Source organism: Aedes aegypti, chromosome 2, assembly GCF_002204515.2.
Source record: "Aedes aegypti strain LVP_AGWG chromosome 2, AaegL5.0 Primary Assembly, whole genome shotgun sequence".
NCBI classification, from domain to species: domain Eukaryota; kingdom Metazoa; phylum Arthropoda; class Insecta; order Diptera; family Culicidae; genus Aedes; species Aedes aegypti.
This window is the reverse complement of record NC_035108.1, coordinates 424,498,431-424,519,366: the sequence shown is the minus strand read 5'-3', so window position 1 is coordinate 424,519,366 and position 20,936 is coordinate 424,498,431. Positions and strand designations below refer to the sequence as shown.

Genomic DNA, 20,936 nt, shown 5'->3' with positions numbered 1-20,936 from the left:
TAATTCAAATGAAGCTCACTGTAGCAAATTTCTTGATCATTTCGGTCGCAGAAATTTTTACTCTGCTTGAGCATACCTAGCTTTAGGGAACCGTTGGACTACAAGAAAAAAAATACACACTGAAAAAATATTTTATTTTTTCTCATGAAACATTCAAAAATAAAATATATTTTTTTTAAATTTTCACCATAGAATCTTGATAGGGAACAGATGTTTGAGACAAAGTTCCATGATGGAGAAATTTTCAAGTAAAACAGTTTTTCTAAGAACAGCTTTTGGTCGATTCAAAAATGGTTTTGTCAAAATAAATACGGGCTGATTGTACGATAAGAATCTTGAAATTATTCTGAACCATAATGATTATCATGATCATCTCGCTAGAAGTAGCCATTTTCGAATTATGTCAAGTATTAGTAAACGCGAACAATATTAATTTAATAATGAAATAGTTTTTTCGATTTTTCATCATGAACAATAAGTAAGTGGAAATAAAAACTTATTGTTTTTAATAAAGAATCAAAATTCCATGCAAAAACTTATAGGCCATTTTCAAAAGTTATTCTTGAGTCAAAATGATTTATTTTTCTATGGAAAACACTTATTCTACCACACTGAAAACATGTGCAAAATTTACTGCGAAGCGAAGATGGTAGAGTTGTGTGACTGAGCTATTTGACATGAAATTTGCCTGATGTGGATTCAGAAGAACGACGAACTTTTAGTTTTGAGAAGTTTCTAAATTGAGCTGCTTTCTAATAAGCTTATTTGAAAGATTTGTGAGCCTATATTCAAACCATTACATTTCTTCGGGATAAAAGCAGTAAACCCCAGGACTCATTCTCGAAATAGCGAACCGAAATGCATTTATAGATTGGAACGGCGACCGAGTGCAAATTTTGATGAGAATTATTTATTAGTCAACCGACGACGACGCACAGGAAGAGGCACGAATGAATGTCGGCTGATGACGATGGATGATGCCGCGGGCGGAAGTTGCTGGAGCTGAACACGGCAGCAGCGCTCCGAAACGAACGTCGAACACAAAACGTTTGATTTATCAGCGGTGGGAGGAGTGAAGTTGACCGTTCCGTTCCTCCATCTCCCAAATCGACGCCGTAGTGTTCAATGGTTCCAAAAGCGGCCTCTTTCGAACTCTCATGTGTGTCATTTTTATATGTGGGTTGGCAGTTCCCATTCCGTGCAGTTGCATCATCTCTCTGTTCTGCAGCGGATGCATGTTGGGTAGATTTGATATCGTGCAGGTAGGTGTACATCCAGCTCAGAGAATGGTCTGTTTGATAACGTGCCGGCCAATAATTGTAGATGGAAAATCGAATTGCCACTAGTGGGGCCTGTTTCGGAGAATGGAAAACATGGTTTAAGCATTATGCTTGGCAAAAGCACGATGATACTTTTACTCCAAATTCCAAATTCTACTCACATTGAACATCTTCCAACTTTACTTTGTTGTTCTATATTGTATGTTCCACAACTCTTTATGAATACCTTATATTTATGATACATTTTTTAATCAGCAAAAGAAAATTGCTGTAGATAACTAATTTTAGGTATTCCATTACAAATACTTCTCGATATTTACGTTTTGAAAGAGGTATTTATGAGATATGGTAAAATACAAAAAAAAGTCGATGGAACGATTGGTTCGACGAGCAATGGCGGCAGATTCTGGAGGAGAACGTGGATCGTTATAGACGGAAACGGCAACAGCAGACCCGGAAGAAACATGGAAGTTGGCGCGAACCGAGATATGCAGGTACAAGGAAGGGGACATCTTTACGAACGAACGTGAGGCGGTTGAAAGGTGGAAGTAGCACTTCGACAAACAGCTGAATGGCGGTAAGAGTGCCGGCAATGAAGGTCGAGACTACGGCAGAAATGCCTTTGTCAGTACTGCGAACGATGGAAATCAACGAGCCCCGATTTTGAGGGAGGTTAAGGATGCCAATGATTACTTGGGATAGACTCAGATCAAAATGGACCTACAACTGTTTTTGAAGGCAAACAATCTTGCCTTGGGTTCGTCAGGCCCGTCCGAACGATAAAAACGTTCAAACAAAATAAGTCCAAGAAGATATTTTTCCAGAATTCTTGCAAGAAAGGTTTAATCAAGCTGGAGTATCTGTGCTTTAACGACATGATTGCTGATGATCTAACACAATCTCTCGGATCGATCTAGATCAACAAGCTTAAGGAGGAGATGGGAGTAATCTGGAACCATGTTTAGGGACAAAATATCGATAGATAAGACGTCGAATCGAACGTTAAAAGCCAGTTTTGCAATCAACTTAGAGGTGTTTCGCATCGATTGAAAACGTTTGGTACTTACTTAGTGAATTAATTATCTTTTCGGAAGAGAATCACTTTCCCAAAAAATCTTCGTTTCCGTCCAATTCTCTCTTTTCGTCCCCTCAACGTTTTGGCATTAAGGTTTTGAATTCAACACTGGAAACAATCACCGTGGACCAATTCAAATTAAGGAGGACTGTTGGAATATCATTTACTTTGGGCACTTTGATGAAAAGACCAAACCTAAGTTCTAGTGGGAACGTTAATCATGAAAAAGTACATGAAATAGCGTTCGTATCTCGCTCCGAATTGATTCAAATCGAGCACAGAATGATGGCCTCGGAATGAAACGAAGCCTTTTTAATTATGCAAACAGCAGCGCTCCACAGATATTTTTCGATGAATTTTGTTACCTGCTCTCGGTGAGCGATTGTCCATTGATATGTGAGTATTATAAGGCGGTGCAAAACGAACCATTTCAAACCGGTCTCTCATCCATCTGTAGAGAGCTTTGCCACCTTCTGCACTGTTCAATCGCCTGGAGGTTCCCTGAATGAGACTCGGCGAAATTACCGGGTAATAAATTTAATTTACGTTCGTCACGTATCGATCCGACGACAACCGTTCGCTAACTACGGCCTAGCTACACAGATCCAACAGTGCAAAGTAATCGTGAGGCCAAGATTCGCTTTCTGCTGTGTTTGTCCAAAGCCGTAGCGAGATGTAAGCCGTAGTAGAACTGCTCCATCCGCACCCAGTCAGCTCCCTAAAAAATCGATTAATTTTCCTCCATTTCTCCGATGAGAGGTGTTGTCGCTTCGTCCTTCCAGCAAAGGACTTGCTGGCGTTGGCGTTTGTCGTATACCTTCATCCATACATTATTAGAGCGCTTTGTATCGTTTCCTTCCTCCAACCACTCTCTGTGAAGTCAGTGCAATGTGTGACGCCTTCTGATGGGATGTGTCGACTAGACGAAAATAACAAGATTATAGCAAAATGGTATTCCCCAGTGAATAAATTGTCACCCAACTCGCAGCAACAAAGACATTGTCACCTCCTATTCTTGTTGCAACAATTTTATTCCGCAACATGAGTTTATCATGACTTGAACAGAATATGACAAAGATCGATCACCATGTGCGCGGCAATTTTCTGAACTTCGCATTGCAATTTTCGAGAACTTTCTTCGTGTTGGTAAATATTAACACATTATCAAAAGGCATCCATAAAACAAATTTGGTTTTGTATTTAAAATTACTGATTAATCGCGAGTTGAAAAGGTTACAACAATGTTGCGCTCTGTGATTGTCATGACAATTCTGCTTTTGATTATATCCTTATCCGCAACAGTTGTGACAAACGGTTGTGAGCGAGCATGCTTTGTTGTTTGTTTTTCATCTACTTTGATGATAATTTGATTCACATGATTTCTTTATATCACGAGGTGTTATAAAAAATGTTATTATAATAAATCTTCGAGCTGTTTAGTAGAATACCTATAAGTAGATGAAAAAACCGAATTTAGTACTATATCATTTAATTCCACTAGAGTTTGTATCGTTTGACAGATACGCGTATTTCGACCTCAACTAGAAGGTAGAAGTCGAGTCTAGTACACGACACTGAAGACGGCCTTACAGTTGAGGTCGAAATACGCGTATCTGTCAAAGGATACAAACTCTAGTGGAATTAAATGGTATAGTACTGAATTTGTTTTTTTTTTTTATAGTACTGTTCGGTTATTAGTTAAATTATAAAATAATCCAACAAAATTTGCACCAAATAAAATAAAAATATATCAAATCTTATTACAATGACAGTTGATGAAAAAATTAATCAACTTCTGTTATTTTTAACTGCTGTTGACAGAAATGTGTTATAATCTTGTTATGTGACTCTGGTCGGGGTGGCTTCGATTCGAGCTGAGCACAACCACCGTACCCAAGTAGAATTCCGTGCCGATCCCGATATGCTACTCGAAGCTACTACTTATACACAGGACAACAATCCGCCCGTTTCCCTCAAACTCCTCTTCGAGGGAGAAACACAGACACGTAGAAATTGTCCCGGTGGCTCTCTTCCAATCCAACAGGGGACCGTACCGCTGCCGAGTTGTTACTGCGACTTGCTTTGGGGTTACACCATCTTCCCGGTTCGCAGTCATAAATCCTCCAAGAAAACATGTTTTCATTTAAATAACAAAGAAAATATACGGCTCTTCGTCACCGCATCGCGACTCGGTCCCTTTTCCTATGAGAAATGGGTTGGGGTTTGTTCCAACTAGGTATAAGTATCGAATGCCAACGAAAGCGATAATTTTTATTGAAGAAAAAGTACGGGCTTTTTTGGCTTCTCGTTCGAAATGGATCAGGGTTTGCTTTGAAGAGAATTAACTTTTGACATAAGTTTTAAATCATTTGAAAAATTAGGTCTAGCTATACAATTTAAGGACTGTGCCGAACTGAATTTGTGATAAGGGATGATACACACATTATGTCATGCTTAATTGAGACTTCTGTCGCAATTTGAAAGTTAGAGGCGTGAAATTTTGTGAGTTACAGTGAATTGCGGAATTTAAGGGATATTTTGAACTGAATTTTCTCCAGGGGCACTGTCCATCCATTCGGGAAATTCAGGAACACGTCGGGAAAATATGTGTTTCAAACGTTGTTTTCTTTTTTTACGCACTATCGGCCGATCAAGAAAATTTAGGCAGAAAGAGAGCCACAACAACATTTTACCAAGTTCTGTATAAAATCCAAAATAGTTCATAAGTGGATTGCTTATACGATTTTTATTAGATTCCATAAAAGATCCTTTGTTCATTTAATTAATATTGTTATCAGAATTTGGTTTGAGAAAAGCTGGACTGAAAAGCTTTTTGGAAAATGTATTGAGGTACCTTAATGGTTTCCTACTGAAATGTTTAACGAAATCATTATGAATTCCCGTTTGGCGCATTCCAGAAGATATTGATGCTGATTCTTGGCTAAGGCTTTTTTAAAATTACTATTTTGACTTGCCCTTGATCTACAACAAACTCTTTATGAGATCCTTGACGAAATTTTGTATTTTGCAGATTCACAATAATCCTTCTAGCCATTCGCAGCGGCAAGATATTCTTAGACAGATTTTGGTTTGATTCTTAATGCTTAATCTTCGGTGGATTCCTGGGAAGATGTCTACTTTTGATTGATATAAATTTTTAGCAGAAACTGAACTTCTTCAGGATACAGCCATGAACAATGTCTAACGCATAATTTCAAAGGCATTCTTAGAAGGCTTTTAATTTTGACCTATTGTGGAACTAGACCTGTGCGCCGCCGCGCCACGCCGCCGCCGCCGACCCATTTCACGTCACGCCGACGCCGATTGATACATCGGCGGCGCGCCATACGCCGATCAACTTCTCGCCGCCGATTTTGCGTTTTCACGCCGATAAATACATTAACTCAAATAATTTATAATAATAACAAAATAACCATGGTTATTTAGGTATCGTCTAAGGATAAAAAAATCGTACATCAATGTTTCAAGGGATTTTCAGATGGATACTTAAGATTTTTTTCTACGGATCCCAGAATATTTTCAAAGTTTATTTTAAGAATACCTTCTGGAAGTGAATAATTCTTGAGATTCCACCAGGATTTTATTTTTTAAGATTAAGTCTTTCGTGAAATTTTATTTAAATTATTCTAGTGATTTTACCAAGATTTTCTTCGGCGTTTCCTTCAAAAAATTGTTCTCCAAAAATTCCTAACTTTCCAAGAGCTCATGTATCGATAGATTTCCACCTCAATTTTTATCATGAATTCACCCTTATTCATGTAAAATTGTTCAAGGATTGTCCAGAATTTTGAATCCACGTTTTTGTCTCCAGCATCAGAATACCTCTATTTACTTAATTAAGGGTTGCTGAATCCATTGTCGTTTACAGAAATATCACAGTACGTCTAGTTTTTGAGATATTAGTAGTTGAAAATGCGAAAATCGACTATTTCAGCCAACTTGCATGCAAGTTTGTCAGCTTGTAAGGAAATTTATTTGCTTAATTTGCCACAGAATTCAAACTTTATGTGTAGAACAATACATATCATCATGATGGTTTAGAAAAGTATTGTATTTTGCCATATAAGAGAAACGAAGAATTTTGTATGGAGACTGCAAGCATGTCAAAAAAATCGGTGTAATCTTAATTTAATCGTGCAATTTCAATCAAAATACATCTAAAATGAATGTTTAAGTCCTCTTTTGCATGTGAGGTGGATAAGATTACAAAAAAGTTTGATAAAAAATACTTCAAATTTTAGGTAAATATCAATAAAACCAATGTTTTTTACAACTTTGGCGACCTGTAGCTAAAACTTGTGACGTGCTGGGAAATTTCTGAACACGGCATCATATTAGCAACCCCAAATCTACTAGAGACACATAATTTGATCCTTGAGACACGCAACAATGTCAGTTTTGTTGTTGTTTCTAGCACTGTTCTAACGATGCGGCATAAATTTATTCAAAAATCTCAATCACCTTACCAGTGTGTGAGGAAAATATCGCCTTAAAAAAACTACAATGAACTAGGAGATAAATAACTTACGGCACATTTTTTCTGTCAAAAAGTCCTGTGAGATTTCCTCTAGAAATTTTTTTAAAATTTGTTCAGCTATTCCTCCAAGTTGTTTTTTAAGGAATCCTACCATTGATTATTTTTGGAGTTTTTCTAATAAATCGTTCAATAATCACTTCAAGAATTCCAACAGAAAGTCCGCATTGCATTTTCTCATGAATAATTCAATATGTTTCTTTATTATTCCTGGAATTTCTTCTGGGATTTCTCCAATGAATAGGATCCTTAAATGTTTAATGAAATGTTGTTTTTATTCAATAACACGGAATAGCATGTTACTGCAACTTCTTTAGGAATTTTTAGAGCTCAAATAACGGCCATACCATAATTAAATTTTAATTTTAAAATTAGCATGAGCAAACATCCCTCTATGTTGAAAACTTGATTGATGATAAGTCTTGCCCTCGATTCATCTCCACCTTAAAAATAGCTGTAGGCCTTGTTACGATGGAACAAACTCACCAAATTATTTCATTGACACCAGTTGCTTCCTGCAACCTCCGGAAACATTTTGGACCATGATCTCTGCTGAATTCCAGGCCACAACTCAACTTCGTTCACAGCACAAAAAACACAAAAATAAAGTCACCCGGGATTCGTTTCAATTTTCATTAACACTATCACTATATCATGTTTAATTTAAAAATTAGGTCCATAAATGAACCTTGACATTTTTGATCATGTTTGACGTTCGCTTAGTCGATAAAAACCCCACAGGGGCTGTAGTTTTAACACTACACGGAGAAAACGGAAAACCCATATTTGAGTATTTTTTAACTTACTTTTGAGTTATTTTTCTCTCCCCATTTCATTCGCTCCTTCTATTGTTGTCAGAGAGCGAAGAGCAAAACAACCCAAAAACCGAACCTTAGTGCGTTACCTCAAATTTGAGTAAGTGGCACAGTACTGGAAGTTGAGTTATTTGATCTGCCGGTTGAGTGAAAAGAACTTAGCCAGTATGTATTTTTTCGCACGGCTGCAAATGAAAACAACTTCTACCCCGTCAACCCAAAATTAGGTTAACGCACGAACCCCCGGAATTGAGTGGAATGAACTCACTTTTGAGTACTTCATTTTCTCCGTGTAGGTTTGTTCCTATCTGACATTTCGGAGTGGACACGGAAAACAAAATACACCCAAAATTTGAGTTTAAGCCAAGAGGTGTGACAAAATCTAAAAAAACATAACAAATGTTTTTTGGACTTAAACAAACGAAAAACATTTAAAAATTGAGCAAACATTTGTTTTTAGCCTAAACTTAAGCGTTTGGCACTAGAATTGGGCCAGGGCTTTAGGATCCTATTCTCCAGAAGTTCTTACACGGTAATCTTGAGATGTTTTCTTCATAAGTTTCGTGCAAGAATTTTTCTAGATTATGCTTGAATTACTTCAGTGGTTCAGTTAGAATTTTGTTGAATATTCTTACACGAATTCCTGCAGAGCTTCATGCACTTATTTTCCAAAATTTAATTCTGAAAATTATTTTAATATATCCTTACAATTTTTTTCACTAAGTGCTCCACGAATGCTTGAAAAGATTTTTCTATATAATCCTTGAATTAGAGTATTTTAAGGAACAATTTCTTGAGCATGTCAAGAGGTTTATAAAAAAGTTTGCAAGAATTCCTCTAATAAAATTTGTAGATATTTCACCAGGGGATCTCGTAAGAAATTCAGTGTTTCTTTGATCTTTGCAGAATATTTCCATAAGTCAGTGAGTTGCTCTTCTCTTTTTAAAAAGGTGTCATGCCATCAATATTCATGAAAACTCCTCTAAAAAAATATTTTACTATTAATTCTCAAAAATATTTTTCAGGGTTTGCTATAGTACCGTTAAGGGGGCCAGATAGCCGTAGCGGTAAACGCGCAGCTATTCAGCAAGTCCAAGCTAAGGGTCGTGGGTTCGAATCCCACCGGTCGAGGATCTTTTCGGGTAGGAAATTTTCTCGACTTCTTAGGGTATAGAGTATCTTTGTACCTGCCACACGATATACGCATGCAAAAATGGTCATTGGCACAGTAAGCTCTCAGTTAATAACTGTGGAAGTGCTCATAAGAACACTAAGCTGAGAAGCAGGCTCTGTCCCAGTGGGGACGTAACGCCAGAAAAAGTAAGAAGAAGAAATACCGTTAAGTCACCAGTCACCGTGCACATATGCAAATTCCTACAGAATATTTATACAAATTATTTCTTTTGGCTGCAAAATAAGATAAAACTGATGAAATGAGGTAGTTCTTGTCACAAAAAAATTTGAAAAACCTAGTGTATGCAGTCAACATCATGTGAATTCCGTTTAATAATGCGATTTTTCAATACTCTCAGTAGAAACGCCAAAAATAACATTTTTCATTTCAACGTTAGAGTATCACATTTTTCATTATTTCAACAAGTTTTCGCTGCAGATACTTCTAGTAAGATGTATTTCATCGTATGAGGTGAGCCATGAGGTTTTATGCAAATCAGATTTTTTTCTTGCGATTCAGTCAGCACGGTGAATGGACCTTTTTCAATATTTATGGTTCCTTTACCGTGCCTTAGTATAAAAGGCTTGAAATTATTGGGTAATATTGAATTTATTGTTATATCGCGATTTAACTACTTTATATTTAGTTTTTAAGCAAATATGAAATGGTTTGAACAAAACAGTCAAACCTCCTATAACGATTTTGATAAAAAAATAGTGATTTAGTTATTTTTTCAACTTTCTATGATTTTATTTTAATATAAGACTTGAATACATTTAATAGCATTTGAATAGCAACATATTTTCTCTACAAACAACGTTTCTTCAAGGTACAAAATTAAATCATGTCGAAAACTATACGCACGGTGAATGGTGATATAGAATGGTGCGAGGCGACCTTAACATAATATTTGTAAACATAATTTTTGAGTATTTGCATTGAGTATTTTTTTTTGTTATGCATCACTGATTTTTTATGTTTCCCTGAATTATGGTATAATGGCACGCTTCGTAGTGGTATTCTAGTTCGCTTATAATGATTTGTAAAAAAACATAATTTATTGAAATGCATATATATTTTTTTTAATGTACGGTGAATTGTAGCTTGACGGTAATTTATTCTGTCATTCTCATTGGAAACCTTGAAAAAAATGGATGGACATTAGGCCATCCCTTATTTTTCGAAAATGCAAAATGTTAAAAGTAACAAAAGTAACAAATTGATAATCAGCATGGACTTTTGAGTAAAATAATATTTTATATTCTGGATATCTTCATAACACTGCACGGTGACATAAAATTCAAAACTACGAAGGGATCGTTCAAATATTACGTAACGCAACAGGGGGAGGGGGGTCTTCCGTAGTGTTACGGTCCTTACAATTTTTTTTTCATACAAAAGTTGTTATGTGGTAGAGGGAGGGGGTCTAAAATTGACAAATTATGCGTTAGGGTAGATGTACCAATAGTGGAGGTACTAAGCACGATTGAACTTCATTTAACCGCCGAAATTCAAGAAGCGCAATTAATGTACATGTTAATGTTTTAACGGGAAGTGACGACCATTGACTTAATGAGAAAAATGATTTCATCGCAGTAATCCTCGGCATGTCAGTGAAAAATAATACCTCCACTATTGGTACACTGTTCCATTAGTTGTGGTATATTTTTAATTTGTGTTCCTATAGTTGCGGTATCCGTTGTTTTCTTATGAGATCCTCCACTATAGGAACACTTTACCGCAACTATTGGTACAAGTAAGAAAAGTTTTAGCAATTTTAGTGCTATTTCATCAGTCTTAAAGCAATTTGAACGCTTTTTTCAACTATCCCGTGTGTCAACGAACCAATACGTCGATTGGCAGTGATGGCTCTGTGGCTAATGTAATAAAATCAGTGAAAACGGCACTACCGCAACTATAGGAACACCCACAACTAAGGGAACACTTACCCTACGTAATATTTCAATCATCCCAAAGAAAACAAACTTCTATGCTGATTATTAACGCGCGCAGAACAATTTGTTACTGGTGGTATTTCGTACCCATGCTGCGTGCACTAGAGCAGCGAGCACGATTACGCTCAAGGGGTCATCCACACCTGATGAATTCAGGGCCGTTGGGGAACCACTTGGCGTCCACGTACGGACTTAAAAATTTTACCTGATTTTTTTCTTACCAAAACGAGCACTTTACAATGACGAACTTATAACATTTCGCATTTTCGAAAAATAATGGACGGCCTAATGGACATGGATTTTTCTTCGAATAAGTGTCTTTGGTATCTTCCGTTAGTATGACAGGAACAAATACGGGATAACAATTTCAGACGCTTGAGTACGGTCGTCCCGCCGCTTTGGATCAATGTTTGATGAAGTACGAATTATTCATCATATAATTTTGGAATACAGTACTAACCCGATTTTTTTAGTCCCTTTTTCAGAAATCTATTTTTTCTCACTGTTTGATTAATGAATTTCAACCAAGTATTTTTTAGTCATGTTAAAGCTACTATTAATATTCATAACAAGGCAAATATAGAATATTGATCAATTGTTTACATTTTGAAAAAGAGCTTCACAAAGTTTTGAAAAAGAGGCTGGCAAAATCTGGGCATCTAATATAAACAACATTTTAATTACGTGAAATGATACCAGAATAAACATTAGTTACACAGTCGAATTTCGTTCGTTGCACTACGTTTAATGGCACTTCGTTTTAATTGGGCTCCCGTTAAGTGGGCTATAGCCCACCTAAAACGAAGGCAAGTGTCACTTTCTGACATAAACTGCAATTTGTTAATGTTGGTAGCCCTGAATTTCTATTGTAATCGGTGTTTTGACAGCTCAAATCTTAGCCCGATTAGTGAAAGTCTTTCACTAATCGGGCCACGGGTTTAGTGCAACGAACGAAAGTTGACTGTATTGGAAACTAATGTTGATACTGTGATGCCGCAGATTTTGATTACTCAGGTTCTTATCATTTTGATCATTTTAACAGTTGAAATATCAAAACTGAAAGCAGAAACCTGTTCCTAAGAAATCAAATTAAAAACGATTTTTGCCATAAGTGACAGTGATGTTAAATGTCATGAACATCACGTGACTCTGACAATTGAATAATGCGAACTACTGAACTACTGAACTACTTGCAGTTGGCCATATATTGGCTTACAAAAACGCTATAAGCACTTCAATGTTTCCGAAATTTCGACATTTAACAGCTCTCAGTGAAAGCAATTTAAAAATTTGAAAACTTTTTCCGCATTAAGGACATTGAGAACTCATTGAGGTTACACATATTTTTGACTGGCATTGAAATGAAGTCATCAAAATAAAGACTTTATTCTATATTAGTATGTAGCAATTTTGAGTTATAGTTATGGAAAATTGTTACAATAATAAAAAAAATGGTAGAAGAACAAAATATGATGTCGAACTTAATATAATAATAAATTGATACCAAACAAAGATATCATCTTACTGCTGAAAACAAGACATGTTTTTAACATGCTTTCTTCATGATGTTGAACTTTGCTCGAGTAATCTAAACTATGATAGAAATTTGTACATTTTTTCTGTTCCGAGAAAATAAAAAATCGACAACATCTAAAGCTGTGATTATTTATTGTGGAATATTATGAACGATTCTATAGATATGGATATCAGATAAGTTAATTCAAAAAGTAACGCGAAAAGTCCAGTAAACTTCTACCAAAATACAAACAAAATTTTGCACAAAATTTAATTACTTTTCTTCAATTTTCCTAAATAAAAAGTTCGAATAATCAGGTCAGATAATATATCTTAGTAGCCACAACGGGGATATAATATATTATATGATAGTTTTACTAGTGCTGAAACTAGGAGTTTTTATATAAACTTCCAAACTTTGAATTTTTACCAAAATGACTAAAAGTATTCCTACACTCTATTTCAATCATAAGATTGTAAGACAGCTATGGGAAATGGAATTTCAAGTTCGGTTTCGATTGCATTTACGCATACGGTTTCATAAGTTATATGTTCGATTTTTTTTTAATGTTCAATTTTTGTCCACGCCGATGTACGCCGCCGCCGCCGCCGCCGTAAATAGTCAACGGCGTGACGCCGATGACGCCGCCGCCGCCGGTATAAAAATGCTCTGACGCCGCCGCCGACCAAAAATATTTCGGCGCACAGGTCTATGTGGAACTATGATCTTAATTCAAACACACAGAGCAGAATTTGTTTTTAACCCCTCTACCGGCAGCTTCATTTTTTACCACCAAAAAATATTCAAATCGCGATAACTTTTTTGTTTCTTGATATTTTTGCACCATTTTTTTTCACAAGATTTGAAAAAACTCTTCTTGTTTAAGAAGCCGTATCGATATTAATCATTGGTGATCTGGTTTTGAACATATTCCGATGTTCCTTGGGGGACCGACATTTTCCATATAAAATGTCTTTGGCGGCCATTTTAGTTTTAGTCAGTTTATCAAAAAAATAAAATATGTACTATACAATACCAGGTAATAAGGAACTACTTTGAAAAAGTCATACAAATCGATTCAGTATTCTTGGAGAAATCTGAAAATTACGATATGAGGTTTTTTAGGGTTTTCAAGATCTTTATTTGTCCAGGGTGGTACCAGAAACATAAATGCTCATTACTCAAAGACGGCTGCACAAAGTTGCTTCATTTTTTCACAACATACTCGCATTAATGTATCATTTCGAGGAGTGAATATCCGAATATGATAAACATTCTGTAGCCTGAGATATTTACGTGGGTTATGGCTACGCGTCGGCCCCCAAGGAATTTTGCAATATCTCCGGATCTAGATGACCAATTATCAATATCGACACATATTCGAAAACGAGAAGAGTTTTTTGGAGAACTTGTTTAAAAATGGTGCAAAAACATCAAGAAACAAAAAAGTTATCGCGATTTGAATATTTTTTTAGCGGTAAAAAATAAAGCTGCCGGTAGAGGGGTTAATATATGTAATTCCAAAATCTCTCCGAATTTTCTATCTAGTAGAGGGTGCACAACACCCTTCGTAGTTTCGCCTACTTGATTGAAAATAGATATCCTGAAAGTCTGTCTCAACCACGCCAAATATGACATTCAACGGTTCCAAAGGTTATAAGCGATTATTTGACAGAAAATTACATATCTAAAAGATTGAAGACCTGTTCTAAAGGTAACTTGAGCAAAGTTTCAGTTCTGGCAAATCACAAGATTACTTAACAGATTTTCAGTGTTGATCTCTTAGATTTTTTAATAAAGATATAAATGTTTGTCCAAAACTCTTTCATAATTCAAACCATTTCAAACCCAGAATATTTAAAAATATCAAAATAAGTCCATGAAATAAATTTAAATCAAATTTCTCAAATTTGTTAAATGTGTGAATAATCCTTCATTACCCGATATACAACATCCAAGAACAAGTAGCAGGAGAACTCACATAACCTTCTTGAAAGTTAGTTCTAAATACAAAAACTTTCTGAATCCTCTACTAATCCAAAACTTATACTACTGCAATAAAAATTGCTTATATTTTCCAAAATTTGGCAATCTATATGAATAATATTTAAGAATGATGTTCTAATGCTATGAAACTGCACAGGGTTTTCTACAAAATGTCAGGAAACTATTTTGCATTTTTAGGCATCCGGGAAAAATCCGGGAATTGGAAAACAAATTTTTAATGGACACCCTGTTTCTCAACTTCAAAAATGAATTTCTTGTAGTATTTGCTGGAAAATTTGCCCTATGAATGGCTGCTCAAAGAAAAAAAAACATCGATCCCACTCGATGAGTTATTGTCTTCACGTTTGAAATGGATCAGGTTTTTAGGAGATAATTATTTTGTGACACAGGACATAATGTTGACAGAAATTTTGAATCAGAAAATTAAGTCTGACTATACAATTTAAGGACGGTAACGAACTTAATTTGTAAAATTAAAATAATGATAATTACACAAATTATGTCACGCAATTGGGACTTTTAGAAAAAATAGTGAACCAACTCGATGAATTTTTGGCATCTTCATATTTCATAATCTATCACTTAAATTTGTTTATAACTTCTAAACGACAATAATAGCCATGTCCCAATTTTAGAATCAAACGGTTAAGTTTGGGCCAGAAACATATGTTTACCCTATTTTTCAACGTTTTTGTTTGTCAAAGAAAACATTTTTTTAAGTCCAAGTAAACATATTTTTCAAATTTTGAGTGTACTTTGTTTTCCGTGTCCCTTCCAAAATGACAGATAGGAACAACCCCAGTGTTAGAAAATGATCCCCTGCGACGCCATACATAATTAAAAGTGTTAAAGTTCCAATTTAAACCATTTTCAAATTAATTTTTAAGTATGATATATATAATAGCCCTTATTTGTGCGGGAATGTTGCCCAAATTAAAAGCAAGAGCACGCTCTATTTTATTGCAATAGTATTATTTATTAAAACACAATTTTATGAACAATTTTAGGATCCTATTATAGTTTGGAAATGTTCAGCACATTCACATTCAGCACAAAATACACATTTTTATCATCACTTTTTCTACAACTCTGCTGAAGATCTCATTCTCGTTAAACTGAAATTGAAAAAAGGGACATAAAAAAACGATTTTTTTTGGGTTCACTCCAAGTTTAAGTTTCCTAAGATGATGCAACACACAATTACAAACACTTTCTCTAGAGCCATCATACGTCTGAAACCAACAAAAAGAGAGGAAAAACTTATTTTCTGCTGAAATTTCTGTTCGAATCGTTGTCCAGTGATTCTCCGTCGATTTTCCGATTATGCTACTTTTCCCCGAATGACGTTTCCCCGAATGTTATTTCCCCAAACACATCATTCTCGACTTAACACATATTGTCAAAAATGTTGAAAAACTTGGAAGAATCACCAATAGAATACAAAATTTGAACATTAGATGGTTTGTTCTCCACGCTGAAATGAATGAAGTTATGACAATTATGAACACCAAAAACTTTTCAGGTGAATGAGGTATTATCGAAAATGACATTCGGAGTACTGGCGTTCGGGGAAAAGTGTCACAACCCGATTTTCCTAGTATTTTTTCAACGAATTCCGTTTGTGGCAATTTCCAAGAATTCAACCAGTAATTTCTTCAGAGATATCTACAGGGAGTTCTCAAAATGTCTTCGAAAATTGTCGTCAAGGTTTTCTTCAAGATTTCAATCAAGAATGCCTCTAGAGGGATATATTCCGAGTCTCTGAAGATTTCTCCGGAGTTTGTAGAAAGTTTCACAAGAATTCACAGCAAACAGAGATCTAACACAAATGACTAGTGACTATTTTGGTTAGAAAGAGACTTCAGAGGCCATCTATAGAAATAGAGATTTTTTTATAAACTTGTAATAAAATAGTGATCAAGACTCTGAAAAGAATGAAATAAAATCTTAGCAATATAATTGGTTGCAGAAAAGAATAACAGAATTTTACAAATATAGTTCCTCACGGTTCTTAGTGTTTTAATCATTTCTAGGAAACGGTTTTACGACACTTAGGTTCACACGACTGAAAAAATCTATTAAAATTGCTGCAAAACTGTTCAGCTTGCTCGAAACAGACTCAATAGCAGTGCCAATGTATTATATGATCAGATTCAATATAAAAAAACACTGGGCAGCAGCTATTGGATGCCGTTATTGGTAAGGCAAAAAGGTGAAAAAGAAAATAAACTCACTCGCGACTGGCAAATAAAATAAATTACTGTTCGCTAAAGTTGAAGGCGAAGCTGTAGGTACCCACATACAGGTAGGTGCAAGACCTGGAGAAATCCTCCAACTGCGTCGAAGTTGAACTCTTTCCCTATGTGTAAGAGCTGGAAGAAGAAAAGGTGCAGCAATGCTTTTTTCCTCTACCGGTCATACCAAGTCTTGGATGCTTGGTTGCTGCGGCTAAGATCGTCGATCCATCACGCTGGCTCATGATTCGCACTCTGTGTCTGCCGCTCAATACCCCGACCTGACCCGAATACCGCTCTCCCGGAACCGTGTCATGATGGCAGGGTTTATCAGACCGGATGATGGGCGATTGCGATTTTTCACCTCTTGCAACGTATGCGCGGTGGTAACTGTTTAGTACAAGCAGCTGGATGTTTTCTGAAGGCCAAATCAGCTGCACAAGAAAAGGTCGAAAGTTGGCGGAACCTGCCACAATTGTTTTTTAATTGTTCGGCTATTCGAATTCGAGCTTGATCTGTGCAATTTATCTCTATTTTTATATTTTTTTATTTCTTTTTTAGTATTACCTCAAACATTACATTTATTAGTTTCTGGTTTATGAAGAATATTGTAAACTGAGTTTTGGAAGTATTTACAGAAATTTATTTTCCTTGGATAAAACCAAAGGAAGAAGAGGAAAAACAAATATGGCTTTTAGGGAATTTGGATTGAGAAATATTCTGAAGAGCACTCTTATAAAAAAAATCCTTCCGTTGAAATTTTTTCTCATATTCTATATTTAGATATCGACCTATAATTATAAAATTACGGATTTTGGTTGAGACATTGCTGATATCACCCCAAGTTTGGAGTTGGAAAGTGTGCAATTTTGTGATGGTCAAACTTGGGGTGATATCAGCAATGTCTCAACAAAAAAAATCTGTGACCACGTCGTATTTTTACCACCTCACAAAACGCAGATTGTGATAGAATTTCAGAGTGGCGCTAGTTCGGTAGCGGATGAAGTAGTGGTAAATGAATCGACAGAAAAACATGTATAACGAAATAAATAATTTTGCCATATTTTCCTCGGACTAACACAAAAGCGAAATGAATTAAAAAAAGGTAACAGCAAACTGTGCCGCCGAGTTTTGGCAGCCACGATGGACGTTGTAAAGGGCGAATCGGAATTGTTGATGAAGTTGAGCTGCAGCGTTTTTTCTGCCCTCATCAACCAGGGACGTGTACTTTTTTTCGTCCAGCATCAAGCACATAGGCATGAATTCACAGAATTATGAAATGAAGGCTTGTTTCGTGGTTTCCCTCGCGTAACTCGCTTCTCTTCAGATGGAATTGGTGAATAAAATCACTGTTTTTACTACATGAGTCTGTTTAAACATAAGGGACATACATGTAGTTTGCAAGCACAAATCAATCATTTTTGTAACATTTTTCTTATACAAATGTACTTTTCGATGATTTGGAAAAGTATTGTCAGATACAAGTGATGCATTTTGAACTGAACGCGAGCCAAAAGTGAACTGAACGCGTTCTAATTTTGCACGAGAACCTAGCAAGCATTGAACTCTTGTGCAAGATTCTGCACCTGCTCAAGAACGGCCCGTTCACTTCAAAATGCACAACGCAGATGAAAACCATAAAAAAACATAAGAACATATTGAGTTCATGGCATTACAAATATATGGAACCATTAAAGTTGCGCTGAGAAAGTCTAGAAAATGCAAGACATTTCAAGTTATTTTCCAGATTTATCAACATGGAATGATTCTTCTTCCCATCCATCAATAGAAACTCATAAACATGTCATAATTCGGTGGATCTTATTTTGATATCTGGCCATTTACCGTATTTGAGTAGGTGATCAGAAATTGCAACAATTTCTGTGCAGACAGAGTGGACCAAGTGTCAAAAAGCAACAAACTGATTGATTATTGCATTTTTTGAGTCGATTTCAGAGTTCGATAGAAGTTTATAGTAATTCTATGGTGTATGTATGGACTGTCCTAGAACCCGCTTATTGGACCAGTATATTTTGGTCGGTACTCAAGATTTTCACTTGGTCCACTCTGACTGAACGCATATTTGAATATTTCTGGTCTTCAACGCCCTGACCCTTTAAAACCCTAATTTCCAAGGTATCGTAATGCCACTGATTTTGAGATTGAAGATAGGGATTATTGAAGAATTTACGATACTGATGTCGAAGGGTCTTGATAATATGTTCACCTTAAAGATATGCACCCAGTTTGACCACGCAAGCATTAAATGATTGTTCTTTTTCTTGAAATTGTCCAGTCAGAGTGGACCAAGTGCACATAGTCCATCAAAAAACCGTTCTATCAGAGTTTCGGATTGTGATTTTTCATGTTTATCACTTCACATTATATTGTTTGAAAGTAACACAAGGATGGGTAGAAATATTAAACCAAAATTTTACTGGGATAAAAAAATACAAAGCGTTAGACTTTGAGCCCGTTTTTCTCAAAATATGAAAAATGTCACTTGGTCCACTCTGACTTAACGCCGACCATATATGTGATCAAAAAACCATGTTGTTTTATTTTCCTTTTACTTTAAACTTTTTTATATATTATTTATATAATATATTTTTTTTATTATTTTGTATATTATCATGGCACTTATCATATCTATGTAGGGTAGATGTACCAATAGTGGAGGTACTAAGCACGTTTGAACTTCATTTAATCGTATAAATTCAAGAAGCGCAATTAATGTACATGTTAATGTTGTAACGGGAAGTAACGACCATTGACATAATGAGAAAAATGATTTCATCGCAGTAATCCACGGCATGTCAGTGAAAAATAATACCTCCACTATTAGTACACTGTTCCTTTAGTTGCGGTATATTTTTAATTTGTGTTCCTATAGTTGCGGTATCTGTTGTTTTCTAATGAGATCCTCCACTATAGGAACACTTTACCACAACTATTGGTGCAAGTAAGAAAAGTTTTAGCAATTTTAGTGCTATTCCATCAGTTTTGAAGCAATTTGAACGCTCTTTTCAACTATTCCGTGTATCAACAAGCCAATACGTCGATTGACAGTGTTGGTTCTGTGGCTAATATAATAAAATCAGTGAAAACGGCACTACCGCAACTATAGGAACACCCACAACTAAGGGAACACTTACCCTATTTATTTTATTAATAATTCTATTTCTTTTTGTTCCAGGTAAGCAAAACTGAGCGTGTATTGATGCTTACATATATGGCTACATATATGGGTAAATTTGGCTTAGCTTAGCTTAGCTTAGCTTAGACTGACTACATATATCAATGGTTGCTATTCCGTGATTGACCGAAGTCAGTGAAAATGCACAAAGAATCAACTAGAAGTTTGGCTGGGATTGGCCCTAATCTTCTTCAATGTGCATAATTCAGTGCCTCTATTTATACAGGGTCAATAACGGCGCCGGCCACGTCCTTGCAGTCAGGTGGGATTGGGGGAAGGAATGTTAGTGTGTAACCTTTGCTATTTGGAGACCGTGTTTGCCTCTGCATCTCCACAAAGGTTACTGGGAGGGATGTTTGTTAATGGGAAGGATCGTTGGGTCACAGGATTCACTTTGATAAGCGATTAGACCATGATGAATAATGATTTGTGAGATATATACATGCTTTTTTGTAAATATAATATTTTCATTTGACAATTTCTATGTAGTGGAAAATTATGCCGACACTTGAGGTGACGAACCATTCAAAGTTTGTTGAACAAATACCTAAATGTAACATTCCTACAGCTGTCAGGACGAAAGCATGTGCTATTATATTTTACTTATTTGAAAAGAAACAAAAAACTTGATTGGTTGGAACATCATAGAACACTCTTATTCTTATGCCGACACTTACAGTGGCGAACCATCCAAAGTTTGTTGAATAAAGTGAACTTTTCGCAAGTCTACACTTGTAGTGTCGAACCATTCAAAGTTTTTTTTTTAATTACAAAAATAAAGGTAAAAAGGGGTGTTCTGACAATAAAAAAAAATGTGAAACATAAATAATTTATGAATCAGAGTTTGTGTCGACACTCACAGTGACGAACAATTCATAGTTTGTTGAAAATTCATATTTACGTCCCACAATTGTAACGATTAAATGTGCAGTCATACATATTTTATAGATTAGAAATAGTAGCATGAAACGAGCTCACCAATTGATCCGTTATCCTTCACTGTACAGCCACAATCCACTCTCAGCCTCACTCGTTTGCTCAGCTATATAAAAGCACTCAGAAAAGAAAAAAAAAAAAAGGCGCGCGACCCAAAAAGGAAAAAAAAAAAACTTGGCTTTCTTGACGCACT

General features: G+C 35.7%; 2 protein-coding genes across 5 annotated transcripts in view; both read left to right on the top strand.

The window, feature by feature from the left end:
- LOC5573115 overlaps window positions 1-20,936 on the top strand; it is a 174,472-nt gene that overhangs the window by 25,915 nt on the left and 127,621 nt on the right. The gene's annotated exons all lie outside the window — the stretch shown is intronic.
- The window catches only part of LOC5573111 (zinc finger protein 624), a 73,222-nt gene that overhangs the window by 51,772 nt on the left and 514 nt on the right, over window positions 1-20,936 (top strand). Inside the window, exon 6 of the mRNA XM_021847536.1 lies at window positions 19,808-19,851. The gene's annotated coding sequence lies outside the window, so the exon portion shown is untranslated. The remainder of the gene's footprint in view (window positions 1-19,807; window positions 19,852-20,936) is intronic.